Source organism: Pleurodeles waltl, chromosome 10, assembly GCF_031143425.1.
Source record: "Pleurodeles waltl isolate 20211129_DDA chromosome 10, aPleWal1.hap1.20221129, whole genome shotgun sequence".
NCBI lineage: Eukaryota > Metazoa > Chordata > Amphibia > Caudata > Salamandridae > Pleurodeles > Pleurodeles waltl.
The window spans coordinates 566858548-566886123 of record NC_090449.1 but is presented as its reverse complement, the minus strand read 5'-3'; positions in this window follow the sequence as shown (position 1 = coordinate 566886123).

The following is a 27576-nucleotide window of genomic DNA, read 5'->3' as shown; positions in this document are numbered from 1 at the left end:
TAGTTTTTAAAAAATGCACAGGTTTGGTAGGTTTCCCTAGGTGCCGGCTGAGCTAGAGGCCAAAATCTACAGGTAGGCACTTTGCAAAAAACAACTCTGTTTTCTTTCAAAAAATGGGATGTGTCCACGTTGTGTTTTGGGGCATTTTCTGTCGCGAGCACTAGGCCTACCCAGACAAGTGAGGTATCATTTTTATCGGGAGACTTGGGGGAACGCTGGGTGGAAGGAAATTTGTGCCTCCTCTCAGATTCCAGAACTTTCTGTCACAGAAACGTGAGGAACATGTGTTTTTTTTAGCTAAATTTTGAGGTTTGAAAAGGATTCTGGGTAACAGAACCTGGTCAGAACCCCACAAGTCACCCCATCTTGGATTCCCCTACGTCTCTAGTTTTAAAAAATGCACAGGTTTGGTAGGTTTCCCTAGGTGCCGGCTGAGCTAGAGGCCAAAATTTACAGGTAGGCACTTTGCAAAAAACAACTCTGTTTTCTTTCAAAAAATGGATGTGTCCACGTTGTGTTTTGGGGCATTTTCTGTCGCGAGCACTAGGCCTACCCAGACAAGTGAGGTATCATTTTTATCGGGAGACTTGGGGGAACGCTGGGTGGAAGGAAATTTGTGCCTCCTCTCAGATTCTAGAACTTTCTGTCACAGAAATGTGAGGAACATGTGGTTTTTTTTAGCCAGATTTTGAGGTTTGCCAAGGATTCTGGGTAACAGAACCTGGTCAGAACCCCACAAGTCACCCCATCTTGGATTCCCCTAGGTCTCTAGTTTCCAGAAATGCACAGGTTTGGTAGGTTTCCCTTGGTGCCGGCTGAGCTAGAGGGCAAAATCTACAGGTAGGCACTTTGCAAAAAACACCTCTGTTTTCTTTAAAAAATGGGATGTGTCCACGTTGTGTTTTGGGGCGTTTCCTGTCGTGGGCGCTAGGCCTACCCACACAAGTGAGGTATCATTTTTATCTGGAGACTTGGGGGAATGCTGGGTGGAAGGAAATTTGTGCCTCCTCTCAGATTCTAGAACTTTCTGTCACAGAAATGTGAGGAACATGTGTTTTTTAAAGCCAGGTTTTGAGGTTTGCAAAGGATTCTGGGTAACAGAACCTGGTCAGAACCCCACAAGTCACCCCATCTTGGATTCCCCTAGGTCTCTAGTTTTCAAAAATGCACAGGTTTGGTAGGTTTCCCTAGGTGCCGGCTGAGCTAGAGGCCAAAATCTACAGGTAGGTACTTTGCAAAAAACACCTCTGTTTTCTTTCAAAAAATGGGATGTGTCCACGTTGTGTTTTGGGGCGTTTCCTGTCGCGGGGCGCTAGGCCTACTCACACAAGTGAGGTATCATTTTTATCGGAGACTTGTGGGAACGCTGGGTGGAATGAAATTTGTGGCTCCTCTCAGATTCCAGAACTTTTTGTCACCGAAATGTGAGGAAAATGTGTTTTTTTAGCCAAATTTTGAGGTTTGCAAAGGATTCTGGGTAACAGAACCTGGTCAGAACCCCACAAGTCACCCCATCTTGGATTCCCCTAGGTCTCTAGTTTTCAAAAATGCACAGGTTTGGTAGGTTTACCTAGGTGCCGGCTGAGCTAAAGGCCAAAATCTACAGGTAGGCACTTTGCAAAAAACACCTCTGTTTTCTTTAAAAAAATGGGATGTGTCCACGTTGTGTTTTGGGGCGTTTCCTGTCACGGGCGCTAGGCCTACCCACACAAGTGAGGTATCATTTTTATGGGAGACTTGGGGGAATGCTGGGTGGAAGGAAATTTGTGCCTCCTCTCAGATTCCAGAACTTTCTGTCACAGAAATGTGAGGAACATGTGTTTTTTTTGCCAAATTTTGAGGTTTGCAAAGGATTCTGGGTAACAGAACCTGGTCAGAGCCCCACAAGTCACCCCATCTTGGATTCCCCTAGGTCTCTAGTTTTCAGAAATGCACAGGTTTGGTAGGTTTCCCTAGGTGCCGGCTGAGCTAGAGGCCAAAATCTACAGGTAGGCACTTTGCAAAAAACACCTCTGTTTTCTTTAAAAAAATGGGATGTGTCCACGTTGTGTTTTAGGGCGTTTCCTGTCACGGGCGCTAGGCCTACCCACACAAGTGAGGTATCATTTTTATCGGAGACTTGTGGGAACGCAGGGTGGAATGAAATTTGTGGCTCCTCTCAGATTCCAGAACTTTCTGTCACCGAAATGTGAGGAAAATGTGTTTTTTTAGCCAAATTATGAGGTTTGCAAAGGATTCTGGGTAACAGAACCTGGTCAGAACCCCACAAGTCACCCCATCTTGGATTCCCCTAGGTCTCTAGTTTTCAAAAATGCACAGGTTTGGTAGGTTTACCTAGGTGCCGGCTGAGCTAGAGGCCAAAATCTACAGGTAGGCACTTTGCAAAAAACACCTCTGTTTTCTTTAAAAAAATGGGATGTGTCCACGTTGTGTTTTGGGGGCGTTTCCTGTCACGGGCGCTAGGCCTACCCACACAAGTGAGGTATCATTTTTATGGGAGACTTGGGGGAATGCTGGGTGGAAGGAAATTTGTGCCTCCTCTCAGATTCCAGAACTTTCTGTCACAGAAATGTGAGGAACATGTGTTTTTTTAGCCAAATTTTGAGGTTTGCAAAGGATTCTGGGTAACAGAACCTGGTCAGAGCCCCACAAGTCACCCCATCTTGGATTCCCCTAGGTCTCTAGTTTTCAGAAATGCACAGGTTTGGTAGGTTTCCCTAGGTGCCGGCTGAGCTAGAGGCCAAAATCTACAGGTAGGCACTTTGCAAAAAACACCTCTGTTTTCTTTCAAAAAATGGGATGTGTCCACGTTGTGTTTTGGGGCGTTTCCTGTCGCGGGCGCTAGGCATACCCACACAAGTGAGGTATCATTTTTATCGTGAGATTTGGGGGGAACGCTTGGTGGAAGGAAATTCGTGGCTCCTCTCAGATTCCAGAACTTTCTGTCACCGAAATGTGAGGAAAATGTGTTTTTGTAGCCAAATTTTGAGGTTTGAAAAGGATTCTGGGTAACAGAACCTGGTCAGAACCCCACAAGTCACCCCATCTTGGATTCCCCTACGTCTCTAGTTTTAAAAAATGCACAGGTTTGGTAGGTTTCCCTAGGTGCCGGCTGAGCTAGAGGCCAAAATCTACAGGTAGGCACTTTGCAAAAAACAACTCTGTTTTCTTTCAAAAAAATGGGATGTGTCCCACGTTGTGTTTTGGGGCATTTTCTGTCGCGAGCACTAGGCCTACCCAGACAAGTGAGGTATCATTTTTATCGGGAGACTTGGGGGAACGCTGGGTGGAAGGAAATTTGTGCCTCCTCTCAGATTCCAGAACTTTCTGTCACAGAAACGTGAGGAACATGTGTTTTTTTAGCTAAATTTTGAGGTTTGAAAAGGATTCTGGGTAACAGAACCTGGTCAGAACCCCACAAGTCACCCCATCTTGGATTCCCCTACGTCTCTAGTTTTAAAAAAATGCACAGGTTTGGTAGGTTTCCCTAGGTGCCGGCTGAGCTAGAGGCCAAAATTTACAGGTAGGCACTTTGCAAAAAACAACTCTGTTTTCTTTCAAAAAATGGGATGTGTCCACGTTGTGTTTTGGGGCATTTTCTGTCGCGAGCACTAGGCCTACCCAGACAAGTGAGGTATCATTTTTATCGGGAGACTTGGGGGAACGCTGGGTGGAAGGAAATTTGTGCCTCCTCTCAGATTCTAGAACTTTCTGTCACAGAAATGTGAGGAACATGTGGTTTTTTTAGCCAGATTTTGAGGTTTGCCAAGGATTCTGGGTAACAGAACCTGGTCAGAACCCCACAAGTCACCCCATCTTGGATTCCCCTAGGTCTCTAGTTTTCAGAAATGCACAGGTTTGGTAGGTTTCCCTTGGTGCCGGCTGAGCTAGAGGGCAAAATCTACAGGTAGGGCACTTTGCAAAAAACACCTCTGTTTTCTTTAAAAAATGGGATGTGTCCACGTTGTGTTTTGGGGCGTTTCCTGTCGTGGGCGCTAGGCCTACCCACACAAGTGAGGTATCATTTTTATCTGGAGACTTGGGGGAATGCTGGGTGGAAGGAAATTTGTGCCTCCTCTCAGATTCTAGAACTTTCTGTCACAGAAATGTGAGGAACATGTGTTTTTTAAAGCCAGGTTTTGAGGTTTGCAAAGGATTCTGGGTAACAGAACCTGGTCAGAACCCCACAAGTCACCCCATCTTGGATTCCCCTAGGTCTCTAGTTTTCAAAAATGCACAGGTTTGGTAGGTTTCCCTAGGTGCCGGCTGAGCTAGAGGCCAAAATCTACAGGTAGGTACTTTGCAAAAAACACCTCTGTTTTCTTTCAAAAAATGGGATGTGTCCACGTTGTGTTTTGGGGCGTTTCCTGTCGCGGGCGCTAGGCCTACTCACACAAGTGAGGTATCATTTTTATCGGAGACTTGTGGGAACGCTGGGTGGAATGAAATTTGTGGCTCCTCTCAGATTCCAGAACTTTTTGTCACCGAAATGTGAGGAAAATGTGTTTTTTTTAGCCAAATTTTGAGGTTTGCAAAGGATTCTGGGTAACAGAACCTGGTCAGAACCCCACAAGTCACCCCATCTTGGATTCCCCTAGGTCTCTAGTTTTCAAAAATGCACAGGTTTGGTAGGTTTACCTAGGTGCCGGCTGAGCTAAAGGCCAAAATCTACAGGTAGGCACTTTGCAAAAAACACCTCTGTTTTCTTTAAAAAAATGGGATGTGTCCACGTTGTGTTTTGGGGCGTTTCCTGTCACGGGCGCTAGGCCTACCCACACAAGTGAGGTATCATTTTTATGGGAGACTTGGGGGAATGCTGGGTGGAAGGAAATTTGTGCCTCCTCTCAGATTCCAGAACTTTCTGTCACAGAAATGTGAGGAACATGTGTTTTTTTTGCCAAATTTTGAGGTTTGCAAAGGATTCTGGGTAACAGAACCTGGTCAGAGCCCCACAAGTCACCCCATCTTGGATTCCCCTAGGTCTCTAGTTTTCAGAAATGCACAGGTTTGGTAGGTTTCCCTAGGTGCCGGCTGAGCTAGAGGCCAAAATCTACAGGTAGGCACTTTGCAAAAAACACCTCTGTTTTCTTTAAAAAAATGGGATGTGTCCACGTTGTGTTTTAGGGCGTTTCCTGTCACGTGCGCTAGGCCTACCCACACAAGTGAGGTATCATTTTTATCGGGAGACTTGGGGGAATGCTGGGTGGAAGGAAATTTGTACCTCCTCTCAGATTCCAGAACTTTCTGTCACAGAAATGTGAGGAACATGTGTTTTTTTAGCCAAATTTTGAGGTTTGCAAAGGATTCTGGGTAACAGAACCTGGTCAGAGCCCCACAAGTCACCCCATCTTGGATTCCCCTAGGTCTCTAGTTTTCAGAAATGCACAGGTTTGGTAGGTTTCCCTTGGTGCCGGCTGAGCTAGAGGACAAAATCTACAGGTAGGCACTTTGCAAAAAACACCTCTGTTTTCTTTAAAAAAATGGGATGTGTCCATGTTGTGTTTTGGGGCGTTTCCTGTTGCGGGCGCTAGGCCTACCCACACAAGTGAGGTATCATTTTTATCGGGAGACTTGGGGGAACGCTGGGTGAAAGGAAATTTGTGCCTCCTCTCAGATTCCAGAACTTTCTGTCACAGAAATGTGAGGAACATGTGGGTTTTTTTTTAGCCAAATTTTGAGGTTTGCAAAGGATTCTGGGTAACAGAACCTGGTCAGAGCCCCACAAGTCACCCCATCTTGGATTCCCCTAGGTCTCTAGTTTTCAAACCTGCACAGGTTCGGTAGGTTTCCGCAGGTGCTGGCTGAGCTAGATGCCAAAATCTACAGGTAGGCACTTTGCAAAAAACACCTCTGTTTTCTTTAAAAAAAATGGGATGTGTCCTCGTTGTGTTTTGGGGCGTTTCCTGTCGCGGGCGCTAGGCATACCCACACAAGTGAGGTATCATTTTTATCGTGAGATTTGGGGGAATGCTGGGTGGAAGGAAATTTGTGCCTCCTCTCAGATTCCAGAACTTTCTGTCACAGAAACGTGAGGAACATGTGTTTTTTTAGCCAAAGTTTGAGGTTTGCAAAGGATTCTGGGTAACAGAACCTGGTCAGAACCCCACAAGTCACCCCATCTTGGATTCCCCTACGTCTCTAGTTTTCAAAAATGCACAGGTTTGGTAGGTTTCCCTTGGTGCCGGCTGAGCTAGAGGGCAAAATCTACAGGTAGGCACTTTGCAAAAAACACCTCTGTTTTCTTTCAAAAAATGGGATGTGTCCACGTTGTGTTTTTGGGGCGTTTCCTGTCGCGGGCGCTAGGCCTACCCACACAAGTGAGGTATCATTTTTATCGGGAGACTTGGGGGAACGCTGGGTGGAAGGAAATTTGTGCCTCCTCTCAGATTCTAGAACTTTCTGTCACAGAAATGTGAGGAACATGTGTTTTTTTTAGCCAGATTTTGAGGTTTGCCAAGGATTCTGGGTAACAGAACCTGGTCAGAACCCCACAAGTCACCCCATCTTGGATTCCCCTAGGTCTCTAGTTTTCAGAAATGCACAGGTTTGGTAGGTTTCCCTTGGTGCCGGCTGAGTTAGAGGGCAAAATCTACAGGTAGGCACTTTGCAAAAAACACCTCTGTTTTCTTTAAAAAATGGGATGTGTCCACGTTGTGTTTTGGGGCGTTTCCTGTCGTGGGCGCTAGGCCTACCCACACAAGTGAGGTATCATTTTTATCTGGAGACTTGGGGGAATGCTGGGTGGAAGGAAATTTGTGCCTCCTCTCAGATTCTATAACTTTCTGTCACAGAAATGTGATGAACATGTGTTTTTTTTAGCCAGATTTTGAGGTTTGCAAAGGATTCTGGGGTAACAGAACCTGGTCAGAACCCCACAAGTCACCCCATCTTGGATTCCCCTAGGTCTCTAGTTTTCAAAAATGCACAGGTTTGGTAGGTTTACCTAGGTGCCGGCTGAGCTAGAGGCCAAAATCTACAGGTAGGCACTTTGCAAAAAACACCTCTGTTTTCTTTAAAAAAATGGGATGTGTCCACGTTGTGTTTTGGGGCGTTTCCTGTCACGGGCGCTAGGCCTACCCCCACAAGTGAGGTATCATTTTTATGGGAGACTTGGGGGAATGCTGGGTGGAAGGAAATTTGTGCCTCCTCTCAGATTCCAGAACTTTCTGTCACAGAAATGTGAGGAACATGTGTTTTTTTTATCCAAATTTTGAGGTTTGCAAAGGATTCTGGGTAACAGAACCTGGTCAGAGCCCCACAAGTCACCCCATCTTGGATTCCCCTAGGTCTCTAGTTTTCAGAAATGCACAGGTTTGGTAGGTTTCCCTAGGTGCCGGCTGAGCTAGAGGCCAAAATCTACAGGTAGGCACTTTGCAAAAAACACCTCTGTTTTCTTTCAAAAAATGGGATGTGTCCACGTTGTGTTTTGGGGCGTTTCCTGTCGCGGGCGCTAGGCATACCCACACAAGTGAGGTATCATTTTTATCGTGAGATTTGGGGGAACACTTGGTGGAAGGAAATTTGTGGCTCCTCTCAGATTCCAGAACTTTCTGTCACCGAAATGTGAGGAAAATGTGTTTTTGTAGCCAAATTTTGAGGTTTGAAAAGGATTCTGGGTAACAGAACCTGGTCAGAACCCCACAAGTCACCCCCATCTTGGATTCCCCTACGTCTCTAGTTTTAAAAAATGCACAGGTTTGGTAGGTTTCCCTAGGTGCCGGCTGAGCTAGAGGCCAAAATCTACAGGTAGGCACTTTGCAAAAAACAACTCTGTTTTCTTTCAAAAAATGGGATGTGTCCACGTTGTGTTTTGGGGCATTTTCTGTCGCGAGCACTAGGCCTACCCAGACAAGTGAGGTATCATTTTTATCGGGAGACTTGGGGAAACGCTGGGTGGAAGGAAATTTGTGCCTCCTCTCAGATTCCAGAACTTTCTGTCACAGAAACGTGAGGAACATGTGTTTTTTTAGCTAAATTTTGAGGTTTGAAAAGGATTCTGGGTAACAGAACCTGGTCAGAACCCCACAAGTCACCCCATCTTGGATTCCCCTACGTCTCTAGTTTTAAAAAATGCACAGGTTTGGTAGGTTTCCCTAGGTGCCGGCTGAGCTAGAGGCCAAAATTTACAGGTAGGCACTTTGCAAAAAACAACTCTGTTTTCTTTCAAAAAATGGGATGTGTCCACGTTGTGTTTTGGGGCATTTTCTGTCGCGAGCACTAGGCCTACCCAGACAAGTGAGGTATCATTTTTATCGGGAGACTTGGGGGAACGCTGGGTGGAAGGAAATTTGTGCCTCCTCTCAGATTCTAGAACTTTCTGTCACAGAAATGTGAGGAACATGTGTTTTTTTTAGCCAGATTTTGAGGTTTGCCAAGGATTCTGGGTAACAGAACCTGGTCAGAACCCCACAAGTCACCCCATCTTGGATTAACCTAGGTCTCTAGTTTTCAAAAATGCACAGGTTTGGTAGGTTTCCCTTGGTGCCGGCTGAGCTAGAGGGCAAAATCTACAGGTAGGCACTTTGCAAAAAACACCTCTGTTTTCTTTCAAAAAATGGGATGTGTCCACGTTGTGTTTTGGGGCGTTTCCTGTCGCGGGCGCTAGGCCTACCCACACAAGTGAGGTATCATTTTTATCGGGAGACTTGGGGGAACGCTGGGTGGAAGGAAATTTGTGCCTCCTCTCAGATTCTAGAACTTTCTGTCACAGAAATGTGAGGAACATGTGTTTTTTTTAGCCAGATTTTGAGGTTTGCCAAGGATTCTGGGTAACAGAACCTGGTCAGAACCCCACAAGTCACCCCATCTTGGATTCCCCTAGGTCTCTAGTTTTCAGAAATGCACAGGTTTGGTAGGTTTCCCTTGGTGCCGGCTGAGCTAGAGGGCAAAATCTACAGGTAGGCACTTTGCAAAAAACACCTCTGTTTTCTTTAAAAAATGGGATGTGTCCACGTTGTGTTTTGGGGCGTTTCCTGTCGTGGGCGCCAGGCCTACCCACACAAGTGAGGTATCATTTTTATCTGGAGACTTGGGGGAATGCTGGGTGGAAGGAAATTTGTGCCTCCTCTCAGATTCTAGAACTTTCTGTCACAGAAATGTGAGGAACATGTGTTTTTTAAAGCCAGGTTTTGAGGTTTGCAAAGGATTCTGGGTAACAGAACCTGGTCAGAACCCCACAAGTCACCCCATCTTGGATTCCCCTAGGTCTCTAGTTTTCAAAAATGCACAGGTTTGGTAGGTTTCCCTAGGTGCCGGCTGAGCTAGAGGCCAAAATCTACAGGTAGGTACTTTGCAAAAAACACCTCTGATTTCTTTCAAAAAATGGGATGTGTCCACGTTGTGTTTTGGGGCGTTTCCTGTCACGGGCGCTAGGCCTACCCACACAAGTGAGGTATCATTTTTATCGGAGACTTGTGGGAACGCAGGGTGGAATGAAATTTGTGGCTCCTCTCAGATTCCAGAACTTTCTGTCACCGAAATGTGAGGAAAATGTGTTTTTTTAGCCAAATTTTGAGGTTTGCAAAGGATTCTGGGTAACAGAACCTGGTCAGAACCCCACAAGTCACCCCATCTTGGATTCCCCTAGGTCTCTAGCTTTCAAAAATGCACAGGTTTGGTAGGTTTACCTAGGTGCCGGCTGAGCTAGAGGCCAAAATCTACAGGTAGGCACTTTGCAAAAAACACCTCTGTTTTCTTTAAAAAAATGGGATGTGTCCACGTTGTGTTTTGGGGCGTTTCCTGTCACGGGCGCTAGGCCTACCCACACAAGTGAGGTATCATTTTTATGGGAGACTTGGGGGAATGCTGGGTGGAAGGAAATTTGTGCCTCCTCTCAGATTCCAGAACTTTCTGTCACAGAAATGTGAGGAACATGTGTTTTTTTAGCCAAATGTTGAGGTTTGCAAAGGATTCTGGGTAACAGAACCTGGTCAGAGCCCCACAAGTCACCCCATCTTGGATTCCCCTAGGTCTCTAGTTTTCAGAAATGCACAGGTTTGGTAGGTTTCCCTAGGTGCCGGCTGAGCTAGAGGCCAAAATCTACAGGTAGGCACTTTGCAAAAAACACCTCTGTTTTCTTTCAAAAAATGGGATGTGTCCACGTTGTGTTTTGGGGCGTTTCCTGTCGCGGGCGCTAGGCATACCCACACAAGTGAGGTATCATTTTTATCGTGAGATTTGGGGGAACGCTTGGTGGAAGGAAATTTGTGGCTCCTCTCAGATTCCAGAACTTTCTGTCACCGAAATGTGAGGAAAATGTGTTTTTGTAGCCAAATTTTGAGGTTTGAAAAGGATTCTGGGTAACAGAACCTGGTCAGAACCCCACAAGTCACCCCATCTTGGATTCCCCTACGTCTCTAGTTTAAAAAAATGCACAGGTTTGGTAGGTTTCCCTAGGTGCCGGCTGAGCTAGAGGCCAAAATCTACAGGTAGGCACTTTGCAAAAAACAACTCTGTTTTCTTTCAAAAAATGGGATGTGTCCACGTTGTGTTTTGGGGCATTTTCTGTCGCGAGCACTAGGCCTACCCAGACAAGTGAGGTATCATTTTTATCGGGAGACTTGGGGGAATGCTGGGTGGAAGGAAATTTGTGCCTCCTCTCAGATTCCAGAACTTTCTGTCACAGAAACGTGAGGAACATGTGTTTTTTTAGCTAAATTTTGAGGTTTGAAAAGGATTCTGGGTAACAGAACCTGGTCAGAACCCCACAAGTCACCCCATCTTGGATTCCCCTACGTCTCTAGTTTTAAAAAATGCACAGGTTTGGTAGGTTTCCCTAGGTGCCGGCTGAGCTAGAGGCCAAAATTTACAGGTAGGCACTTTGCAAAAAACAACTCTGTTTTCTTTCAAAAAATGGGATGTGTCCACGTTGTGTTTTGGGGCATTTTCTGTCGCGAGCACTAGGCCTACCCAGACAAGTGAGGTATCATTTTTATCGGGAGACTTGGGGGAACGCTGGGTGGAAGGAAATTTGTGCCTCCTCTCAGATTCTAGAACTTTCTGTCACAGAAATGTGAGGAACATGTGGTTTTTTTAGCCAGATATTGAGGTTTGCCAAGGATTCTGGGTAACAGAACCTGGTCAGAACCCCACAAGTCACCCCATCTTGGATTCCCCTAGGTCTCTAGTTTTCAGAAATGCACAGGTTTGGTAGGTTTCCCTTCGTGCCGGCTGAGCTAGAGGGCAAAATCTACAGGTAGGCACTTTGCAAAAAACACCTCTGTTTTCTTTAAAAAATGGGATGTGTCCACGTTGTGTTTTGGGGCGTTTCCTGTCGTGGGCGCTAGGCCTACCCACACAAGTGAGGTATCATTTTTATCTGGAGACTTGGGGGAATGCTGGGTAGAAGGAAATTTGTGCCTCCTCTCAGATTCTAGAACTTTCTGTCACAGAAATGTGAGGAACATGTGTTTTTTAAAGCCAGGTTTTGAGGTTTGCAAAGGATTCTGGGTACCAGAACCTGGTCAGAACACCACAAGTCACCCCATCTTGGATTCCCCTAGGTCTCTAGTTTTCAAAAATGCACAGGTTTGGTAGGTTTCCCTAGGTGCCGGCTGAGCTAGAGGCCAAAATCTACAGGTAGGTACTTTGCAAAAAACACCTCTGTTTTCTTTCAAAAAATGGGATGTGTCCACGTTGTGTTTTGGGGCGTTTCCTGTCGCGGGCGCTAGGCCTACCCACACAAGTGAGGTATCATTTTTATCGGAGACTTGTGGGATCGCTGGGTGGAATGAAATTTGTGGCTACTCTCAGATTCCAGAACTTTCTGTCACCGAAATGTAAGGAAAATGTGTTTTTTTAGCCAAATTTTGAGGTTTGCAAAGGATTCTGGGTAACAGAACCTGGTCAGAACCCCACAAGTCACCCCATCTTGGATTCCCCTAGGTCTCTAGTTTTCAAAAATGCACAGGTTTGGTAGGTTTACCTAGGTGCCGGCTGAGCTAGAGGCCAAAATCTACAGGTAGGCACTTTGCAAAAAACACCTCTGTTTTCTTTAAAAAAATGGGATGTGTCCACGTTGTGTTTTGGGGCGTTTCCTGTCACGGGCGCTAGGCCTACCCACACAAGTGAGGTATCATTTTTATGGGAGACTTGGGGGAATGCTGGGTGGAAGGAAATTTGTGCCTCCTCTCAGATTCCAGAACTTTCTGTCACAGAAATGTGAGGAACATGTGTTTTTTTTGCCAAATTTTGAGGTTTGCAAAGGATTCTGGGTAACAGAACCTGGTCAGAGCCCCACAAGTCACCCCATCTTGGATTCCCCTAGGTCTCTAGTTTTCAGAAATGCACAGGTTTGGTAGGTTTCCCTAGGTGCCGGCTGAGCTAGAGGCCAAAATCTACAGGTAGGCACTTTGCAAAAAACACCTCTGTTTTCTTTCAAAAAATGGGATGTGTCCACGTTGTGTTTTGGGGCGTTTCCTGTCGCGTGCGCTAGGCATACCCACACAAGTGAGGTATCATTTTTATCGTGAGATTTGGGGGAACGCTTGGTGGAAGGAAATTTGTGGCTCCTCTCAGATTCCAGAACTTTCTGTCACCGAAATGTGAGGAAAATGTGTTTTTGTAGCCAAATTTTGAGGTTTGAAAAGGATTCTGGGTAACAGAACCTGGTCAGAACCCCACAAGTCACCCCATCTTGGATTCCCCTACGTCTCTAGTTTTAAAAAATGCACAGGTTTGGTAGGTTTCCCTAGGTGCCGGCTGAGCTAGAGGCCAAAATCTACAGGTAGGCACTTTGCAAAAAACAACTCTGTTTTCTTTCAAAAAATGGGATGTGTCCACGTTGTGTTTTGGGGCATTTTCTGTCGCGAGCACTAGGCCTACCCAGACAAGTGAGGTATCATTTTTATCGGGAGACTTGGGGGAACGCTGGGTGGAAGGAAATTTGTGGCTCCTCTCAGATTCCAGAACTTTCTGTCACCGAAATGTGAGGAAAATGTGTTTTTTTAGCCAAATATTGAGGTTTGCAAAGGATTCTGGGTAACAGAACCTGGTCAGAACCCCACAAGTCACCCCATCTTGGATTCCCCTAGGTCTCTAGTTTTAAAAAATGCACAGGTTTGGTAGGTTTCCCTTGGTGCCGGCTGAGCTAGAGGGCAAAATCTACAGGTAGGCACTTTGCAAAAAACACCTCTGTTTTCTTTCAAAAAATGGGATGTGTCCACGTTGTGTTTTGGGGCGTTTCCTGTCGCGGGCGCTAGGCCTACCCACACAAGTGAGGTATCATTTTTATCGGGAGACTTGGGGGAACGCTGGGTGGAAGGAAATTTGTGCCTCCTCTCAGATTCTAGAACTTTCTGTCACAGAAATGTGAGGAACATGTGTTTTTTTTAGCCAGATTTTGAGGTTTGCCAAGGATTCTGGGTAACAGAACCTGGTCAGAACCCCACAAGTCACCCCATCTTGGATTCCCCTAGGTCTCTAGTTTTCAGAAATGCACAGGTTTGGTAGGTTTCCCTTGGTGCCGGCTGAGCTAGAGGGCAAAATCTACAGGTAGGCACTTTTCAAAAAACACCTCTGTTTTCTTTAAAAAATGGGATGTGTCCACGTTGTGTTTTGGGGCGTTTCCTGTCGTGGGCGCTAGGCCTACCCACACAAGTGAGGTATCATTTTTATCCGGAGACTTGGGGGAATGCTGGGTGGAAGGAAATTTGTGCCTCCTCTCAGATTCTAGAACTTTCTGTCACAGAAATGTGAGGAACATGTGTTTTTTTTAGCCAGATTTTGAGGTTTGCAAAGGATTCTGGGTAACAGAACCTGGTCAGAACCCCACAAGTCACCCCATCTTGGATTCCCCTACATCTCTAGTTTTCAAAAATGCACAGGTTTGGTAGGTTTCCCTAGGTGCCGGCTGAGCTAGAGGCCAAAATCTACAGGTAGGCACTTTGCAAAAAACACCTCTGTTTTCTTTAAAAAAATGGGATGTGTCCACGTTGTGTTTTGGGGCGTTTCCTGTCACGGGCGCTAGGCCTACCCACACAAGTGAGGTATCATTTTTATCCGGAGACTTGGGGGAATGCTGGGTGGAAGGAAATTTGTGCCTCCTCTCAGATTCCAGAACTTTCTGTCACAGAAACGTGAGGAACATGTGTTTTTTTAGCCAAATTTTGAGGTTTGCAAAGGATTCTGGGTAACAGAACCTGGCCAGAGCCCCACAAGTCACCCCATCTTGGATTCCCCTAGGTCTCTAGTTTTCAAAAATGCACAGGTTTGGTAGGTTTCCCTAGGTGCCGGCTGAGCTAGAGGCCAAAATCTACAGGTAGGTACTTTGCAAAAAACACCTCTGTTTTCTTTCAAAAAATGGGATGTGTCCACGTTGTGTTTTGGGGCGTTTCCTGTCGCGGGCGCTAGGCCTACCCACACAAGTGAGGTATCATTTTTATCGGAGACTTGTGGGAACGCTGGGTGGAATGAAATTTGTGGCTCCTCTCAGATTCCAGAACTTTCTGTCACCGAAATGTGAGGAAAATGTGTTTTTTTAGCCAAATTTTGAGGTTTGCAAAGGATTCTGGGTAACAGAACCTGGTCAGAACCCCACAAGTCACCCCATCTTGGATTCCCCTAGGTCTCTAGTTTTAAAAAATGCACAGGTTTGGTAGGTTTACCTAGGTGCCGGCTGAGCTAGAGGCCAAAATCTACAGGTAGGCACTTTGCAAAAAACACCTCTGTTTTCTTTAAAAAAATGGGATGTGTCCACGTTGTGTTTTGGGGCGTTTCCTGTCACGGGCGCTAGGCCTACCCACACAAGTGAGGTATCATTTTTATGGGAGACTTGGGGGAATGCTGGGTGGAAGGAAATTTGTGCCTCCTCTCAGATTCCAGAACTTTCTGTCACAGAAATGTGAGGAACATGTGTTTTTTTAGCCAAATTTTGAGGTTTGCAAAGGATTCTGGGTAACAGAACCTGGTCAGAGCCCCACAAGTCACCCCATCTTGGATTCCCCTAGGTCTCTAGTTTTAAAAAATGCACAGGTTTGGTAGGTTTCCCTAGGTGCCGGCTGAGCTAGAGGCCAAAATCTACAGGTAGGCACTTTGCAAAAAACACCTCTGTTTTCTTTAAAAAAATGGGATGTGTCCACGTTGTGTTTTGGGGCGTTTCCTGTCACGGGCGCTGGGCCTACCCACACAAGTGAGGTATCATTTTTATCGGGAGACTTGGGGGAATGCTGGGTGGAAAGAAATTTGTGCCTCCTCTCAGATTCCAGAACTTTCTGTCACAGAAATGTGAGGAACATGTGTTTTTTTAGCTAAATTTTGAGGTTTCCAAAGGATTCTGGGTAACAGAACCTGGTCAGAGTCCCACAAGTCACCCCATCTTGGATTCCCCTAGGTCTCTAGTTTTCAAAAATGCACAGGTTTGGTAGGTTTCCCTAGGTGCCGGCTGAGCTAGAGGCCAAAATCTACAGGTAGGTACTTTGCAAAAAACAACTCTGTTTTCTTTCAAAAAATGGGATGTGTCCACGTTGTGTTTTGGGGCATTTTCTGTCGCGAGCACTAGGCCTACCCACACAAGTGAGGTATCATTTTTATCGGGAGACTTGGGGGAACGCTGGGTGGAAGGAAATTTGTGGCTCCTCTCAGATTCCAGAACTTTCTGTCACCGAAATGTGAGGAAAATGTGTTTTTTTAGCCAAATTTTGAGGTTTGCAAAGGATTCTGGGTAACAGAACCTGGTCAGAACCCCACAAGTCACCCCATCTTGGATTCCCCTAGGTCTCTAGTTTTCAAAAATGCACAGGTTTGGTAGGTTTCCCTTGGTGCCGGCTGAGCTAGAGGGCAAAATCTACAGGTAGGCACTTTGCAAAAAACACCTCTGTTTTCTTTAAAAAAATGGGATGTGTCCACGTTGTGTTTTGGGGCGTTTCCTGTCGCGGGCGCTAGGCCTACCCACACAAGTGAGGTATCATTTTTATCGGGAGACTTGGGGGAACGCTGGGTGGAAGGAAATTTGTGCCTCCTCTCAGATTCTAGAACTTTCTGTCACAGAAATGTGAGGAACATGTGTTTTTTTTAGCCAGATTTTGAGGTTTGCCAAGGATTCTGGGTAACAGAACCTGGTCAGAACCCCACAAGTCACCCCATCTTGGATTCCCCTAGGTCTCTAGTTTTCAGAAATGCACAGGTTTGGTAGGTTTCCCTTGGTGCCGGCTGAGCTAGAGGGCAAAATCTACAGGTAGGCACTTTGCAAAAAACACCTCTGTTTTCTTTCAAAAAATGGGATGTGTCCACGTTGTGTTTTGGGGCGTTTCCTGTCACGGGCGCTAGGCCTACCCCCACAAGTGAGGTATCATTTTTATGGGAGACTTGGGGGAATGCTGGGTGGAAGGAAATTTGTGCCTCCTCTCAGATTCCAGAACTTTCTGTCACAGAAATGTGAGGAACATGTGTTTTTTTAGCCAAATTTTGAGGTTTGCAAAGGATTCTGGGTAACAGAACCTGGTCAGAGCCCCACAAGTCACCCCATCTTGGATTCCCCTAGGTCTCTAGTTTTCAGAAATGCACAGGTTTGGTAGGTTTCCCTAGGTGCCGGCTGAGCTAGAGGCCAAAATCTACAGGTAGGCACTTTGCAAAAAACACCTCTGTTTTCTTTCAAAAAATGGGATGTGTCCACGTTGTGTTTTGGGGCGTTTCCTGTCGCGGGCGCTAGGCATACCCACACAAGTGAGGTATCATTTTTATCGTGAGATTTGGGGGAACGCTTGGTGGAAGGAAATTTGTGGCTCCTCTCAGATTCCAGAACTTTCTGTCACCGAAATGTGAGGAAAATGTGTTTTTGTAGCCAAATTTTGAGGTTTGAAAAGGATTCTGGGTAACAGAACCTGGTCAGAACCCCACAAGTCACCCCATCTTGGATTCCCCTACGTCTCTAGTTTTAAAAAATGCACAGGTTTGGTAGGTTTCCCTAGGTGCCGGCTGAGCTAGAGGCCAAAATCTACAGGTAGGCACTTTGCAAAAAACAACTCTGTTTTCTTTCAAAAAATGGGATGTGTCCACGTTGTGTTTTGGGGCATTTTCTGTCGCGAGCACTAGGCCTACCCAGACAAGTGAGGTATCATTTTTATCGGGAGACTTGGGGGAACGCTGGGTGGAAGGACATTTGTGCCTCCTCTCAGATTCCAGAACTTTCTGTCACAGAAACGTGAGGAACATGTGTTTTTTTAGCTAAATTTTGAGGTTTGAAAAGGATTCTGGGTAACAGAACCTGGTCAGAACCCCACAAGTCACCCCATCTTGGATTCCCCTACGTCTCTAGTTTTAAAAAATGCACAGGTTTGGTAGGTTTCCCTAGGTGCCGGCTGAGCTAGAGGCCAAAATTTACAGGTAGGCACTTTGCAAAAAACAACTCTGTTTTCTTTCAAAAAATGGGATGTGTCCACGTTGTGTTTTGGGGCATTTTCTGTCGCGAGCACTAGGCCTACCCAGACAAGTGAGGTATCATTTTTATCGGGAGACTTGGGGGAACGCTGGGTGGAAGGAAATTTGTGCCTCCTCTCAGATTCTAGAACTTTCTGTCACAGAAATGTGAGGAACATGTGTTTTTTTTAGCCAGATTTTGAGGTTTGCCAAGGATTCTGGGTAACAGAACCTGGTCAGAACCCCACAAGTCACCCCATCTTGGATTAACCTAGGTCTCTAGTTTTCAAAAATGCACAGGTTTGGTAGGTTTCCCTTGGTGCCGGCTGAGCTAGAGGGCAAAATCTACAGGTAGGCACTTTGCAAAAAACACCTCTGTTTTCTTTCAAAAAATGGGATGTGTCCACGTTGTGTTTTGGGGCGTTTCCTGTCGCGGGCGCTAGGCCTACCCACACAAGTGAGGTATCATTTTTATCGGGAGACTTGGGGGAACGCTGGGTGGAAGGAAATTTGTGCCTCCTCTCAGATTCTAGAACTTTCTGTCACAGAAATGTGAGGAACATGTGTTTTTTTTAGCCAGATTTTGAGGTTTGCCAAGGATTCTGGGTAACAGAACCTGGTCAGAACCCCACAAGTCACCCCATCTTGGATTCCCCTAGGTCTCTAGTTTTCAGAAATGCACAGGTTTGGTAGGTTTCCCTTGGTGCCGGCTGAGCTAGAGGGCAAAATCTACAGGTAGGCACTTTGCAAAAAACACCTCTGTTTTCTTTAAAAAATGGGATGTGTCCACGTTGTGTTTTGGGGCGTTTCCTGTCGTGGGCGCCAGGCCTACCCACACAAGTGAGGTATCATTTTTATCTGGAGACTTGGGGGAATGCTGGGTGGAAGGAAATTTGTGCCTCCTCTCAGATTCTAGAACTTTCTGTCACAGAAATGTGAGGAACATGTGTTTTTTAAAGCCAGGTTTTGAGGTTTGCAAAGGATTCTGGGTAACAGAACCTGGTCAGAACCCCACAAGTCACCCCATCTTGGATTCCCCTAGGTCTCTAGTTTTCAAAAATGCACAGGTTTGGTAGGTTTCCCTAGGTGCCGGCTGAGCTAGAGGCCAAAATCTACAGGTAGGTACTTTGCAAAAAACACCTCTGTTTTCTTTCAAAAAATGGGATGTGTCCACGTTGTGTTTTGGGGCGTTTCCTGTCACGGGCGCTAGGCCTACCCACACAAGTGAGGTATCATTTTTATCGGAGACTTGTGGGAACGCAGGGTGGAATGAAATTTGTGGCTCCTCTCAGATTCCAGAACTTTCTGTCACCGAAATGTGAGGAAAATGTGTTTTTTTAGCCAAATTTTGAGGTTTGCAAAGGATTCTGGGTAACAGAACCTGGTCAGAACCCCACAAGTCACCCCATCTTGGATTCCCCTAGGTCTCTAGTTTTCAAAAATGCACAGGTTTGGTAGGTTTACCTAGGTGCCGGCTGAGCTAGAGGCCAAAATCTACAGGTAGGCACTTTGCAAAAAACACCTCTGTTTTCTTTAAAAAAATGGGATGTGTCCACGTTGTGTTTTGGGGCGTTTCCTGTCACGGGCGCTAGGCCTACCCACACAAGTGAGGTATCATTTTTATGGGAGACTTGGGGGAATGCTGGGTGGAAGGAAATTTGTGCCTCCTCTCAGATTCCAGAACTTTCTGTCACAGAAATGTGAGGAACATGTGTTTTTTTATCCAAATTTTGAGGTTTGCAAAGGATTCTGGGTAACAGAACCTGGTCAGAGCCCCACAAGTCACCCCATCTTGGATTCCCCTAGGTCTCTAGTTTTCAGAAATGCACAGGTTTGGTAGGTTTCCCTAGGTGCCGGCTGAGCTAGAGGCCAAAATCTACAGGTAGGCACTTTGCAAAAAACACCTCTGTTTTCTTTCAAAAAATGGGATGTGTCCACGTTGTGTTTTGGGGCGTTTCCTGTCGCGGGCGCTAGGCATACCCACACAAGTGAGGTATCATTTTTATCGTGAGATTTGGGGGAACGCTTGGTGGAAGGAAATTTGTGGCTCCTCTCAGATTCCAGAACTTTCTGTCACCGAAATGTGAGGAAAATGTGTTTTTGTAGCCAAATTTTGAGGTTTGAAAAGGATTCTGGGTAACAGAACCTGGTCAGAACCCCACAAGTCACCCCATCTTGGATTCCCCTACGTCTCTAGTTTAAAAAAATGCACAGGTTTGGTAGGTTTCCCTAGGTGCCGGCTGAGCTAGAGGCCAAAATCTACAGGTAGGCACTTTGCAAAAAACAACTCTGTTTTCTTTCAAAAAATGGGATGTGTCCACGTTGTGTTTTGGGGCATTTTCTGTCGCGAGCACTAGGCCTACCCAGACAAGTGAGGTATCATTTTTATCGGGAGACTTGGGGGAACGCTGGGTGGAAGGAAATTTGTGCCTCCTCTCAGATTCCAGAACTTTCTGTCACAGAAACGTGAGGAACATGTGTTTTTTTAGCTAAATTTTGAGGTTTGAAAAGGATTCTGGGTAACAGAACCTGGTCAGAACCCCACAAGTCACCCCATCTTGGATTCCCCTACGTCTCTAGTTTTAAAAAATGCACAGGTTTGGTAGGTTTCCCTAGGTGCCGGCTGAGCTAGAGGCCAAAATTTACAGGTAGGCACTTTGCAAAAAACAACTCTGTTTTCTTTCAAAAAATGGGATGTGTCCACGTTGTGTTTTGGGGCATTTTCTGTCGCGAGCACTAGGCCTACCCAGACAAGTGAGGTATCATTTTTATCGGGAGACTTGGGGGAACGCTGGGTGGAAGGAAATTTGTGCCTCCTCTCAGATTCTAGAACTTTCTGTCACAGAAATGTGAGGAACATGTGGTTTTTTTAGCCAGATATTGAGGTTTGCCAAGGATTCTGGGTAACAGAACCTGGTCAGAACCCCACAAGTCACCCCATCTTGGATTCCCCTAGGTCTCTAGTTTTCAGAAATGCACAGGTTTGGTAGGTTTCCCTTCGTGCCGGCTGAGCTAGAGGGCAAAATCTACAGGTAGGCACTTTGCAAAAAACACCTCTGTTTTCATTAAAAAATGGGATGTGTCCACGTTGTGTTTTGGGGCGTTTCCTGTCGTGGGCGCTAGGCCTACCCACACAAGTGAGGTATCATTTTTATCTGGAGACTTGGGGGAATGCTGGGTGGAAGGAAATTTGTGCCTCCTCTCAGATTCTAGAACTTTCTGTCACAGAAATGTGAGGAACATGTGTTTTTTAAAGCCAGGTTTTGAGGTTTGCAAAGGATTCTGGGTAACAGAACCTGGTCAGAACACCACAAGTCACCCCATCTTGGATTCCCCTAGGTCTCTAGTTTTCAAAAATGCACAGGTTTGGTAGGTTTCCCTAGGTGCCGGCTGAGCTAGAGGCCAAAATCTACAGGTAGGTACTTTGCAAAAAACACCTCTGTTTTCTTTCAAAAAATGGGATGTGTCCACGTTGTGTTTTGGGGCGTTTCCTGTCGCGGGCGCTAGGCCTACCCACACAAGTGAGGTATCATTTTTATCGGAGACTTGTGGGATCGCTGGGTGGAATGAAATTTGTGGCTACTCTCAGATTCCAGAACTTTCTGTCACCGAAATGTAAGGAAAATGTGTTTTTTTAGCCAAATTTTGAGGTTTGCAAAGGATTCTGGGTAACAGAACCTGGTCAGAACCCCACAAGTCACCCCATCTTGGATTCCCCTAGGTCTCTAGTTTTCAAAAATGCACAGGTTTGGTAGGTTTACCTAGGTGCCGGCTGAGCTAGAGGCCAAAATCTACAGGTAGGCACTTTGCAAAAAACACCTCTGTTTTCTTTAAAAAAATGGGATGTGTCCACGTTGTGTTTTGGGGCGTTTCCTGTCACGGGCGCTAGGCCTACCCACACAAGTGAGGTATCATTTTTATGGGACACTTGGGGGAATGCTGGGTGGAAGGAAATTTGTGCCTCCTCTCAGATTCCAGAACTTTCTGTCACAGAAATGTGAGGAACATGTGTTTTTTTTGCCAAATTTTGAGGTTTGCAAAGGATTCTGGGTAACAGAACCTGGTCAGAGCCCCACAAGTCACCCCATCTTGGATTCCCCTAGGTCTCTAGTTTTCAGAAATGCACAGGTTTGGTAGGTTTCCCTAGGTGCCGGCTGAGCTAGAGGCCAAAATCTACAGGTAGGCACTTTGCAAAAAACACCTCTGTTTTCTTTCAAAAAATGGGATGTGTCCACGTTGTGTTTTGGGGCGTTTCCTGTCGCGTGCGCTAGGCATACCCACACAAGTGAGGTATCATTTTTATCGTGAGATTTGGGGGAACGCTTGGTGGAAGGAAATTTGTGGCTCCTCTCAGATTCCAGAACTTTCTGTCACCGAAATGTGAGGAAAATGTGTTTTTGTAGCCAAATTTTGAGGTTTGAAAAGGATTCTGGGTAACAGAACCTGGTCAGAACCCCACAAGTCACCCCATCTTGGATTCCCCTACGTCTCTAGTTTTAAAAAATGCACAGGTTTGGTAGGTTTCCCTAGGTGCCGGCTGAGCTAGAGGCCAAAATCTACAGGTAGGCACTTTGCAAAAAACAACTCTGTTTTCTTTCAAAAAATGGGATGTGTCCACGTTGTGTTTTGGGGCATTTTCTGTCGCGAGCACTAGGCCTACCCAGACAAGTGAGGTATCATTTTTATCGGGAGACTTGGGGGAACGCTGGGTGGAAGGAAATTTGTGGCTCCTCTCAGATTCCAGAACTTTCTGTCACCGAAATGTGAGGAAAATGTGTTTTTTTAGCCAAATATTGAGGTTTGCAAAGGATTCTGGGTAACAGAACCTGGTCAGAACCCCACAAGTCACCCCATCTTGGATTCCCCTAGGTCTCTAGTTTTAAAAAATGCACAGGTTTGGTAGGTTTCCCTTGGTGCCGGCTGAGCTAGAGGGCAAAATCTACAGGTAGGCACTTTGCAAAAAACACCTCTGTTTTCTTTCAAAAAATGGGATGTGTCCACGTTGTGTTTTGGGGCGTTTCCTGTCGCGGGCGCTAGGCCTACCCACACAAGTGAGGTATCATTTTTATCGGGAGACTTGGGGGAACGCTGGGTGGAAGGAAATTTGTGCCTCCTCTCAGATTCTAGAACTTTCTGTCACAGAAATGTGAGGAACATGTGTTTTTTTTAGCCAGATTTTGAGGTTTGCCAAGGATTCTGGGTAACAGAACCTGGTCAGAACCCCACAAGTCACCCCATCTTGGATTCCCCTAGGTCTCTAGTTTTCAGAAATGCACAGGTTTGGTAGGTTTCCCTTGGTGCCGGCTGAGCTAGAGGGCAAAATCTACAGGTAGGCACTTTTCAAAAAACACCTCTGTTTTCTTTAAAAAATGGGATGTGTCCACGTTGTGTTTTGGGGCGTTTCCTGTCGTGGGCGCTAGGCCTACCCACACAAGTGAGGTATCATTTTTATCCGGAGACTTGGGGGAATGCTGGGTGGAAGGAAATTTGTGCCTCCTCTCAGATTCTAGAACTTTCTGTCACAGAAATGTGAGGAACATGTGTTTTTTTTAGCCAGATTTTGAGGTTTGCAAAGGATTCTGGGTAACAGAACCTGGTCAGAACCCCACAAGTCACCCCATCTTGGATTCCCCTACATCTCTAGTTTTCAAAAATGCACAGGTTTGGTAGGTTTCCCTAGGTGCCGGCTGAGCTAGAGGCCAAAATCTACAGGTAGGCACTTTGCAAAAAACACCTCTGTTTTCTTTAAAAAAATGGGATGTGTCCACGTTGTGTTTTGGGGCGTTTCCTGTCACGGGCGCTAGGCCTACCCACACAAGTGAGGTATCATTTTTATCCGGAGACTTGGGGGAATGCTGGGTGGAAGGAAATTTGTGCCTCCTCTCAGATTCCAGAACTTTCTGTCACAGAAACGTGAGGAACATGTGTTTTTTTAGCCAAATTTTGAGGTTTGCAAAGGATTCTGGGTAACAGAACCTGGCCAGAGCCCCACAAGTCACCCCATCTTGGATTCCCCTAGGTCTCTAGTTTTCAAAAATGCACAGGTTTGGTAGGTTTCCCTAGGTGCCGGCTGAGCTAGAGGCCAAAATCTACAGGTAGGTACTTTGCAAAAAACACCTCTGTTTTCTTTCAAAAAATGGGATGTGTCCACGTTGTGTTTTGGGGCGTTTCCTGTCGCGGGCGCTAGGCCTACCCACACAAGTGAGGTATCATTTTTATCGGGAGACTTGGGGGAACGCTGGGTGGAAGGAAATTTGTGCCTCCTCTCAGATTCTAGAACTTTCTGTCACAGAAATGTGAGGAACATGTGTTTTTTTTAGCCAGATTTTGAGGTTTGCCAAGGATTCTGGGTAACAGAACCTGGTCAGAACCCCACAAGTCACCCCATCTTGGATTCCCCTAGGTCTCTAGTTTTCAGAAATGCACAGGTTTGGTAGGTTTCCCTTGGTGCCGGCTGAGCTAGAGGGCAAAATCTACAGGTAGGCACTTTGCAAAAAACACCTCTGTTTTCTTTAAAAAATGGGATGTGTCCACGTTGTGTTTTGGGGCGTTTCCTGTCGTGGGCGCCAGGCCTACCCACACAAGTGAGGTATCATTTTTATCTGGAGACTTGGGGGAATGCTGGGTGGAAGGAAATTTGTGCCTCCTCTCAGATTCTAGAACTTTCTGTCACAGAAATGTGAGGAACATGTGTTTTTTAAAGCCAGGTTTTGAGGTTTGCAAAGGATTCTGGGTAACAGAACCTGGTCAGAACCCCACAAGTCACCCCATCTTGGATTCCCCTAGGTCTCTAGTTTTCAAAAATGCACAGGTTTGGTAGGTTTCCCTAGGTGCCGGCTGAGCTAGAGGCCAAAATCTACAGGTAGGTACTTTGCAAAAAACACCTCTGTTTTCTTTCAAAAAATGGGATGTGTCCACGTTGTGTTTTGGGGCGTTTCCTGTCACGGGCGCTAGGCCTACCCACACAAGTGAGGTATCATTTTTATCGGAGACTTGTGGGAACGCAGGGTGGAATGAAATTTGTGGCTCCTCTCAGATTCCAGAACTTTCTGTCACCGAAATGTGAGGAAAATGTGTTTTTTTAGCCAAATTTTGAGGTTTGCAAAGGATTCTGGGTAACAGAACCTGGTCAGAACCCCACAAGTCACCCCATCTTGGATTCCCCTAGGTCTCTAGTTTTCAAAAATGCACAGGTTTGGTAGGTTTACCTAGGTGCCGGCTGAGCTAGAGGCCAAAATCTACAGGTAGGCACTTTGCAAAAAACACCTCTGTTTTCTTTAAAAAAATGGGATGTGTCCACGTTGTGTTTTGGGGCGTTTCCTGTCACGGGCGCTAGGCCTACCCACACAAGTGAGGTATCATTTTTATGGGAGACTTGGGGGAATGCTGGGTGGAAGGAAATTTGTGCCTCCTCTCAGATTCCAGAACTTTCTGTCACAGAAATGTGAGGAACATGTGTTTTTTTATCCAAATTTTGAGGTTTGCAAAGGATTCTGGGTAACAGAACCTGGTCAGAGCCCCACAAGTCACCCCATCTTGGATTCCCCTAGGTCTCTAGTTTTCAGAAATGCACAGGTTTGGTAGGTTTCCCTAGGTGCCGGCTGAGCTAGAGGCCAAAATCTACAGGTAGGCACTTTGCAAAAAACACCTCTGTTTTCTTTCAAAAAATGGGATGTGTCCACGTTGTGTTTTGGGGCGTTTCCTGTCGCGGGCGCTAGGCATACCCACACAAGTGAGGTATCATTTTTATCGTGAGATTTGGGGGAACGCTTGGTGGAAGGAAATTTGTGGCTCCTCTCAGATTCCAGAACTTTCTGTCACCGAAATGTGAGGAAAATGTGTTTTTGTAGCCAAATTTTGAGGTTTGAAAAGGATTCTGGGTAACAGAACCTGGTCAGAACCCCACAAGTCACCCCATCTTGGATTCCCCTACGTCTCTAGTTTAAAAAAATGCACAGGTTTGGTAGGTTTCCCTAGGTGCCGGCTGAGCTAGAGGCCAAAATCTACAGGTAGGCACTTTGCAAAAAACAACTCTGTTTTCTTTCAAAAAATGGGATGTGTCCACGTTGTGTTTTGGGGCATTTTCTGTCGCGAGCACTAGGCCTACCCAGACAAGTGAGGTATCATTTTTATCGGGAGACTTGGGGGAACGCTGGGTGGAAGGAAATTTGTGCCTCCTCTCAGATTCCAGAACTTTCTGTCACAGAAACGTGAGGAACATGTGTTTTTTTAGCTAAATTTTGAGGTTTGAAAAGGATTCTGGGTAACAGAACCTGGTCAGAACCCCACAAGTCACCCCATCTTGGATTCCCCTACGTCTCTAGTTTTAAAAAATGCACAGGTTTGGTAGGTTTCCCTAGGTGCCGGCTGAGCTAGAGGCCAAAATTTACAGGTAGGCACTTTGCAAAAAACAACTCTGTTTTCTTTCAAAAAATGGGATGTGTCCACGTTGTGTTTTGGGGCATTTTCTGTCGCGAGCACTAGGCCTACCCAGACAAGTGAGGTATCATTTTTATCGGGAGACTTGGGGGAACGCTGGGTGGAAGGAAATTTGTGCCTCCTCTCAGATTCTAGAACTTTCTGTCACAGAAATGTGAGGAACATGTGGTTTTTTTAGCCAGATATTGAGGTTTGCCAAGGATTCTGGGTAACAGAACCTGGTCAGAACCCCACAAGTCACCCCATCTTGGATTCCCCTAGGTCTCTAGTTTTCAGAAATGCACAGGTTTGGTAGGTTTCCCTTCGTGCCGGCTGAGCTAGAGGGCAAAATCTACAGGTAGGCACTTTGCAAAAAACACCTCTGTTTTCTTTAAAAAATGGGATGTGTCCACGTTGTGTTTTGGGGCGTTTCCTGTCGTGGGCGCTAGGCCTACCCACACAAGTGAGGTATCATTTTTATCTGGAGACTTGGGGGAATGCTGGGTGGAAGGAAATTTGTGCCTCCTCTCAGATTCTAGAACTTTCTGTCACAGAAATGTGAGGAACATGTGTTTTTTAAAGCCAGGTTTTGAGGTTTGCAAAGGATTCTGGGTAACAGAACCTGGTCAGAACACCACAAGTCACCCCATCTTGGATTCCCCTAGGTCTCTAGTTTTCAAAAATGCACAGGTTTGGTAGGTTTCCCTAGGTGCCGGCTGAGCTAGAGGCCAAAATCTACAGGTAGGTACTTTGCAAAAAACACCTCTGTTTTCTTTCAAAAAATGGGATGTGTCCACGTTGTGTTTTGGGGCGTTTCCTGTCGCGGGCGCTAGGCCTACCCACACAAGTGAGGTATCATTTTTATCGGAGACTTGTGGGATCGCTGGGTGGAATGAAATTTGTGGCTACTCTCAGATTCCAGAACTTTCTGTCACCGAAATGTAAGGAAAATGTGTTTTTTTAGCCAAATTTTGAGGTTTGCAAAGGATTCTGGGTAACAGAACCTGGTCAGAACCCCACAAGTCACCCCATCTTGGATTCCCCTAGGTCTCTAGTTTTCAAAAATGCACAGGTTTGGTAGGTTTACCTAGGTGCCGGCTGAGCTAGAGGCCAAAATCTACAGGTAGGCACTTTGCAAAAAACACCTCTGTTTTCTTTAAAAAAATGGGATGTGTCCACGTTGTGTTTTGGGGCGTTTCCTGTCACGGGCGCTAGGCCTACCCACACAAGTGAGGTATCATTTTTATGGGACACTTGGGGGAATGCTGGGTGGAAGGAAATTTGTGCCTCCTCTCAGATTCCAGAACTTTCTGTCACAGAAATGTGAGGAACATGTGTTTTTTTTGCCAAATTTTGAGGTTTGCAAAGGATTCTGGGTAACAGAACCTGGTCAGAGCCCCACAAGTCACCCCATCTTGGATTCCCCTAGGTCTCTAGTTTTCAGAAATGCACAGGTTTGGTAGGTTTCCCTAGGTGCCGGCTGAGCTAGAGGCCAAAATCTACAGGTAGGCACTTTGCAAAAAACACCTCTGTTTTCTTTCAAAAAATGGGATGTGTCCACGTTGTGTTTTGGGGCGTTTCCTGTCGCGTGCGCTAGGCATACCCACACAAGTGAGGTATCATTTTTATCGTGAGATTTGGGGGAACGCTTGGTGGAAGGAAATTTGTGGCTCCTCTCAGATTCCAGAACTTTCTGTCACCGAAATGTGAGGAAAATGTGTTTTTGTAGCCAAATTTTGAGGTTTGAAAAGGATTCTGGGTAACAGAACCTGGTCAGAACCCCACAAGTCACCCCATCTTGGATTC